Consider the following 9083-nt stretch of genomic DNA (forward strand, 5'->3'; position numbering starts at 1 on the left):
AAAGGATATAATGAAAAGATTCACCTATTCATATTCGAGATGGGAACTCGAAAGGGATGATGTTATTGAATGGCACAAAGTCATAACATATTGGGGGTGATGGACGGTCGTTAGGTGGTATCCATCACTTACATTAATTTCTTATGTTTCTCGTGCAAGTGGGAGATTGAAGGTATTTCGTATGCCCGAGAGACATATTTAATTAATGTGGCTAATATGTTTTGATCCAAGTCGGGTCATACCCAATAACAAGCTTACCGACACCTTATTCGTATTTGATCTTAACGATTGGATCATTGATTAAATACGCGACACTTGAATTTTAAGGAAAAGGTTTCTTAAATGATATTACTTGATAAGTTTATATAAGTTATGGAACAACTTATATAACAAGGATTTAATTATTTATAGGTTAAATAATTAATTAAGTTATGTTACATTTTATAAAATTGATTTTATAAAATATACATAACAAATAATATACAAGTTTATAAAAAATGTGTTTTATGAAATCAAGTTTTATAAAAACTGATTTTATAAAATCAGTTTTTATTTTATAAATGTATATTATAACATGTTAATGTGAGTGGCATGGGAGTTGGTATGAGCATGCATTTGTTTATTACTTAATACCAATGCTTTTCTAACACCAAGACATTGTGTTCTACACTAATACATGCAAGAGAATATCAAGTAAAGGGGTGAAAAAAACTGCATTCTGGGCAGTATTCAGGCCGTGGGGTTTGAGTCTCCATAGCAAGTTCTTCAAGTTCATTTTGTAAGCAAATTTCAAGTGTAATTAAATCCTAACTAAAGGCTAGGTGTTGGTGCAAAAGTTTGGGGTATAGCTACTTGAGGTTTCATACTTTTGGAGCTCCATTCTTCATCATCCTCTTCATCTACTTGCTTCATTGAAATCTCACCCTCAATTAACTTGAGGAGGTATAACTCTTACTTACTTGTTATTATATGTAAGCATATACTTTCAAGACTTGATATTTACATGGAATTCAATTTAAATGGTTAAACATATAAACTTGTTTTCATAATAATCATGCTTCCGCTTGTTATAACTTTACATGAATGAGTTTTATGATCAAGTTAACATTATGAACTAGTTGGTATGTTGAATTCCATCAATGTACTTTTTGCTTTCGCTGTAAAACTTTGATGTTACATACAAGTCAAGCCAAGTACTGGGACCAGACTAATAATAATAATGTTAATGATATTACTGATAATCTTATCACTTTTAGTAAAAGTGATAATACTAATAATATTATTGTTATTAATAATTATTAATAATAATAACATTAGTAATAGTTGTAATAATAATACTTGATAATGATGAGTGATATATTATTAAAAATGATAATAATAATAATATTAATATAACGAATTGATACTAATGCATAATTATTTACAAAGGATTGTTCGTTGTCGGAATTAGTCGAGGTTAAATGAAAATATATAAGTATTAGGCTTAAATTTAGTTGAAAATTTCCCGGTTATGACATATTAATACCGAAATTATCGTTACCTTGGAAAGGACATAAATTGAGAAACAACCTAAAATGCTTGAATTCATTTAAAATGGAAAAGCGGAGAATAAAAAGGCAAAGAAATAAAGAAATAAAAGCCAAGTGTGGGGAGAATATACCAAGTTATTCAATTAAAAACTATCTATCATATGTTTTTATACAAGATTATTGCAGGTACTTTTGCTTTGGACTAAACTGATCAGTTTTACCCGAATTACTGTAATATATTTGAAAGAAAGATGGATCTACACGATGAATCAATTCCATCATTAAAAGGAAGTAAAGTCTTCTAAAAAAGACATGCGCTTCTTGATTTAGGTCAAGAAGTTGTCGACCAAACCAGCTGTAGGTTGACGAAAAATCTAGAAAAGTCATCTCAAAAATCAGCAGGAAATCCACGGACCTCAGCATCAAACAGGGTCACCAAGTGGTCAGACTTATCCTAACTATAAGAGGATCTATCTCGTAAAATGGAGAGGGAGCCGTGCAAATTAGCTTGATAAGACTAATGAATCAGACCCCCAGAAAGGATAATCTCTTTAAAAGATTAAAAATCAGCTGTTAAGCCTGATATTACTCAATCCTTGAGATTGACCTTAAAGATTGAGAATTACAAACTAATGGAATTCAATGATATCTAAACTCGAGCTTGAACGAGAAAATATTTTGATCAAATTAAAACCGATATGTTTTCTGAAAACCTATTTTCAATGCGTTCATTACCATTGAACGTAAAATCCTAGGAATTCACCTGGAATTCATTAGGTCACCTGAACCAAATTGGGTGTCAACTGCAAGAACGGTGGTTACATAGCATGGTCGAATACAGGACCTTGTGCCAGACCGAAAAATTATAGGGTGATCTTTACTATTTCTCCTACAAAGGATAGTAATTGCATCCGACACATTGTGGACCATGAACATCTGCATGTCATTAGACATTGCCTTAACAGTTGCTTGTTCAACGCTTTCCTTTACAACCGGACGGTAGTTTACCGAAAGGTAATATACGAAGCAAGTATACTGGACGTGTTGCTTTCCTAATACAAGGTTAGCAAGTGGGTGACACAAAACTGCAAGTTTTGAACTAAAATTTTCAAATCTGAAACCCACAAAACCCACAAAAATATTTTGCAACACCGGTGAAGGGTTATCCCGGAAAACTTATCTAGGATAAAATCTAGCTTAAATTTTTAAAAGATCAAATGTTTTCATAAAGATCCAATTTCCTTAAGGACCTAAATTTTCATACTCACATGGGACTTTAAACCGCCTTTCAATGTGCACTTTGTTTTAGAAACCGAAAGTAAATCGGCTATTTGATAGCAAGTGTCTTTGACCTAAACCCGGGGCAACTGTGGATGGCACACCCACCTTTAACCATGGTTCTATCATTACTATCATTGTTCATACCACCATATCAAAATCACTGATGTATAAAGTGTGAGAATAAAAAAGTGATTTGAGTGAAGTGTAATTTAATTTCAAGTTCTTTATTGCTTGAGGACAAGCAACGTTCAAGTGTGGGGATATTTGATAGTGCTCCAAATGAACATATATTTAGGCGTAATATCCTTCCAATATGTAAAGCTTTTAGTTATTATTGTTCTATTTTTATGTAATAATCGTTTAAATAAATAAGTGCGAAGACAAAAGAAGAAAAAGACGCAAATGACAAAAAGCTCAAATGTACAAGATACAATATAAGTGGTTCAAATTATTGATGAGAAATGTCTAAAAATTACAAGAGTACAAGTTGCAGAACGCAAAATACAAGATATCTAAGCGTACAAAAGGACGTTCGAAAATCCAGAACCGAGACATAAGCTGAGTATCAACGCGCGAGTCAACGGACCTAAAATTACAAGTCTACTATGCACAAAAATATAATATAATATATATATATAATTATATCAAAATTATATATATTATATATTAAATAAATCGCAACAGCCCACGTTTTAAACTCAATTGGTGCTGGACAGGCTGGCCATGCGATCGCATGGCCAGGAAGAGTTAAATCCATTAGATCGCATGGCTACAGAAATGTGACCATGTTTATAAATTGCAACGAATTCGGCCAGATTACACACACCACAATCATATTTTACTCTCCCTCAGTATAATATATATATATATATATATATATATATATATATATATATATATATATATATATATATTATAGTTTAGTTTTATATTAGTTAGTTTAGGTAATGTAACGGATATTTTACGGGTTTTAAAGTCGGAGTTCTGTCCGTGTAACGCTACGCGATAAATAATCATTGTAAGTTATGTTCTCCCTTTTTAAATTAATGTCTCGTAACTAAGTTATTATTATGATTATTTGAGCCAAAGTAATCGTGATGTTGGACTAAATATTAAGACGGGGTTATTGAACTTTGGACCATAATTGGGATTTGGACAAAAGACCGACACTTGTGGAAATTGGACTATGGGCTATTAATGTGCTTTATATTTGATTAACTAAATGATATCTTGTTAATTTAATATAGAGATTTATAATTTAACGTATCTATATATAACCACATACGCTTGACTGGGTACGGTGAGCAGGATATTTATAAATACTAATAATTATTCATTTGACCGGACACAGGGATGGATTAATAGTCAATGGACTCATTAAAATAGGGGTGGATTACATTCAAGGGAAATTGGTGTAATTGTTAATAAAGTATTAAAACCTTGGGTTACACGCAGTCGATAACCTTGTGTAATCATTAACAATGTATTAAAACTTTATTACAGTTGAAGTCCCCAATTAGTTGAAATATTTGACTTCGGGTATAAGGTTAATTTGGCGAGCATCTTATAATTATGACCGATGAACTATTATGGGCAAAAACCAGATAGGTATTAAATAAATCCAGGACAAAGGACAATTAACCCAGGGTAATAATTTAAAATCAAAACGTCAAACATCATGATTACGGAAGTTTAAATAAGCATAATTATTTTATTTTATTTCTTATCGCAATTCTATATATCGTCATTTAAATATCGTTATTTATTTTGCGCACTTTAATTATCGTCATTTATCTTTACGCTTAAAATATAAAATCAACAAACCAGTCATTAAACGGTAAAACCCCCTTTTATAATAATAATAATTGTAATATATATATATATATATATATATATATATATATATATATATATATATATATATTTTGTAGAAATATATTTGTTTAAAATATAGTGTAAAATAAGTCGTCTCCCTGTGGAACGAACCGGACTTACTAAAAACTATACTACTCTACGATTAGGTACACTGCCTATAGTGTTGTAGCAAAGTTTAGGTATATCCCATCTGTAAATATAAATAATTAAAACTTGTGTAAAATTGAATCGTATTTAATAGTATTTCATAGTAAAAAGATAATAGTATTTCGTATACACCGCTGCACACATCATTTTTCCTATAGTTAAAACATTTTTTTAAAACTTAGGATTGCCTTTAAACTAGTTCAAATGAAGATACCATTGGTTTGCTCTTGAAAATGTTGCTTAATCTTTGAATTTCCTTATTTTGTACGTTTTGAACAAAATAAATATTTTTCGGTAAAACGACTTTAATCTTTGACTTAAGAATGTTATAGCTCAAGTTTGATGATTAAAAATATTTAAGGTAATCAAAAATGGTCGTTAGAACCATTGTATGCTTAAAAATTATCACATTTGGCTCAAAATTGCTTATTACGACTAACTTGCTATAATTATTATTTTTAGCATTATTTATTGTAATCACGGATACGCTTTGAATTTTGCTTAAGAATAAGTTTATATTCCGTTTAGATATTGTTTGTGGTAATTTTGGCTATATTTGACTATAACAGGAATTTGGAAAATGCTATTTTTAAAGCCCTCAATTCGAAATTTTTTTCTTTCGAAAAATATATGCATTTTTTAAATTCTAAGTCTTAATCTTTTGGAACATAACCTATGTTACTTGACTTTTGCAGATGGCTAATCGCATACCAGCAGAATATGAGTTTCCCCATTACCTTCTCGGGCAAGATGATCCAGCAGATAACGAGCCATTTATGAGGACCTGGATTAATCAGCCGAAAGGGGATAACAAATATATCAACTAGATGATCATGGAACAGTGTGGATGGGCTGAAGAGCTTAGGGAAATCTTGAACTTTAGAGCAATCAGGAGAACACACAGAGCCTGGCAAAACTTGTTTGAAATAAATGAGAAAATGTACATGTGACGACCCGAAAATTTCCGACCAAATTTAAACTTTAATCTTTATATTATTCCGACACGATAAGCAAAGTTTGTTAAGTTAAATCTCAAGAATTTTAAACTGTGTTCATACATTCATTATAACCTCGACCAAATTCTGACGATTCACGAACCGTTATATATAAATAGATATGTATATGTATATATATATATATATATATATATATATATATATATATATATATTATAACTTTAAATATTAATAAAGTATTAAACGTATAATACTTTACACGAACGTATTTGTTTCAATATGATTTTCGATGAAATAAAAAAAAAATATATTAAATGATTGAATTATCAGAAACATTGAATTATGATTACAAGTCTCTGTTGAGAGGTCCACTATGATTTGAGAAAATCTATTCCTCTTAACGATATTCAGAATAATTTGTAAAGCTATTTATAAATAAAAACAAAAAGTGTCATTTACGAAAGTTAGACAAAAGTTAGTGGAGAATAGGTTTCCATAATATTCTATTAATCTATTTTCAAACGTACAAAGACGTTTTCAGTTTAAAAAGAACTTTATTATTAAAACGTATATAACTTTTATAAATATCTAGAATCACTTTTGACAACTCATTACTTAACCAGTATAATAAATATAACGATATTTATATTTTATTTCATTAAATATATATAACGATTTAAATTAATATTATATATATTTATACGCGTATTATACATACATAGTTTTTATACTTTTACTATACTTTAACTTTACCTTTACTTTACTTTTACTTTAACTTTAATAATTCACTTTAATAATTCATACTTTAATAATTCACTTTAATAATTCATACTTTAATAATTCACTTTAATAATTCATACTTTAATAATTCACTTTAATAATTCACTTTAATAATTCAAAAATCTATTATAAATAGAATTCAATAGGTTTCATTATTTCATAGAAACTTGAAAATATATTTCTCTAAACTCTCTCAATCGATATATATATATATATATATATATATTTGCTCTGTATTATTTCAAGATATTATTAGTATACATAAAATATTACGACGGAGTGCTGTCCGAGTGATTTCAAAATAGTTTTTTTGAATGAGTCGAAGCTAAGGAAATTATGGGTTATAGCTAAGGAGGTGATGGGTATGGTTCATGGGTATGCTCGTGAGGTCAATCTAGTGTTTATCATCTCTGTTGCATCTACGTACTTTCCTGCAATATTGAATCTCAATATTGATACGTTCGTGAATCCGAGGCCAACCTTGCACTTGTTAAATGACGTTATATGTATTTTTACTACGAAATACAGTATGGTGAGCTTCATTTGCTCCCTTTTATATATATTTTTGGGACTGAGAATACATGCGCTGTTTTTATAAATGTTTTACGAAATAGGCACAAGTACTAAAAGTAATTCTACGTGGGTTTAAACCAGAAATATACCCTTAGCTTGGTAACATTAAACTACTTGTCTATGTACGGTAGGCGTGAATCCTAAAGATAGATCTATTGGGCCTGACAAACCCTATCCTGACTATGGGATGCTTTAGAACTTCGAGGTTATTTTAAACACACCTGATCTGGTGTACTTCAGAGGGTAAAACATGAACGTTAAGGCTTGTTACTGTAGTGACCCGAACTTTTCCATGTTTATATATATTAATGGAGATTGATATTTACATGATTAAATGTTTCCAACATGTTAAGCAATCAAACTTGTTAAGACTTGATTAATTGAAATATGTTTCATATAGACAATTGACCACCCAAGTTGACCGGTGATTCACGAACGTTAAAACTTGTAAAAACTATATGATGACATATATATGGATATATATATATAGTTAACATGATACTATGATAAGTAAACATATCATTAAGTATATTAACAATGAACTACATATGTAAAAACAAGACTACTAACTTAATGATTTTTAAACGAGACATATATGTAACGATTATCGTTGTAAAGACATTTAATGTATATATATCATATTAATAGATATTCATACATGATAATATCATGATAATATAATAATTTAAAATCTCATTTGATATTATAAACATTTGGTTAACAACATTTAACAAGATCGTTAACCTAAAGGTTTCAAAACAACACTTACATGTAACGACTAACGATGACTTAACGACTCAGTTAAAATGTATATACATGTAGTGTTTTAATATGTATTTATACACTTTTGAAAGACTTCAGTACACTTATCAAAATACTTCTACTTAACAAAAATGCTTACAATTACATCGTCGTTCAGTTTCATCAACAATTCTACTCGTATGCACCCGTATTCGTACTCGTACAATACACAGCTTTTAGATGTATGTACTATTGGTATATACAATCCAATGATCAGCTCTTAGCATCCCATGTGAGTCACCTAACACATGTGGGAACCATCATTTGGCAACTAGCATGAAATATCTCATAAAATTACAAAAATATGAGTAATCATTCATGACTTATTTACATGAAAACAAAATTACATATCCTTTATATCTAATCCATACACCAACGACCAAAAACACATACAAACACTTTCATTCTTCAATTTTCTTCATCTAATTGATCTCTCTCAAGTTCTATCTTCAAGTTCTAACTGTTCTTCATATATTCTACAAGTTCTAGTTACATAAAATCAAGAATACTTTCAAGTTTGCTAGCTCACTTCCAATCTTGTAAGGTGATCATCCAACCTCAAGAAATCTTTGTTTCTTACAGTAGGTTATTATTCTAATATAATGTAATAATCATATTCAAACTTTGGTTCAATTTCTATAACTATAACAATCTTATTTCAAGTGATGATCTTACTTGAACTTGTTTTCGTGTCATGATTCTGCTTCAAGAACTTCGAGCCATCCAAGGATCCGTTGAAGCTAGATCCATTTTTCTCTTTTCCAGTAGGTTTATCCAAGCAAATTAAGGTAGTAATGATGTTCATAACATCATTCGATTCATACATATAAAGCTATCTTATTCGAAGGTTTAAACTTGTAATCACTAGAACATAGTTTAGTTAATTCTAAACTTGTTCGCAAACAAAAGTTAATCCTTCTAACTTGACTTTTAAAATCAACTAAACACATGTTTTATATCTATATGATATGCTAACTTAATGATTTAAAACCCGGAAACACGAAAAACACCGTAAAACCGGATTTACGCCGTCGTAGTAACACCGCGGGCTGTTTTGAGTTAGTTAATTAAAAACTATGATAAACTTCGATTTAAAAGTTGTTATTCTGAGAAAATGATTTTTATTATGAACATGAAACTA

Source organism: Rutidosis leptorrhynchoides, chromosome 11, assembly GCF_046630445.1.
Source record: "Rutidosis leptorrhynchoides isolate AG116_Rl617_1_P2 chromosome 11, CSIRO_AGI_Rlap_v1, whole genome shotgun sequence".
Lineage (NCBI taxonomy): Eukaryota > Viridiplantae > Streptophyta > Magnoliopsida > Asterales > Asteraceae > Rutidosis > Rutidosis leptorrhynchoides.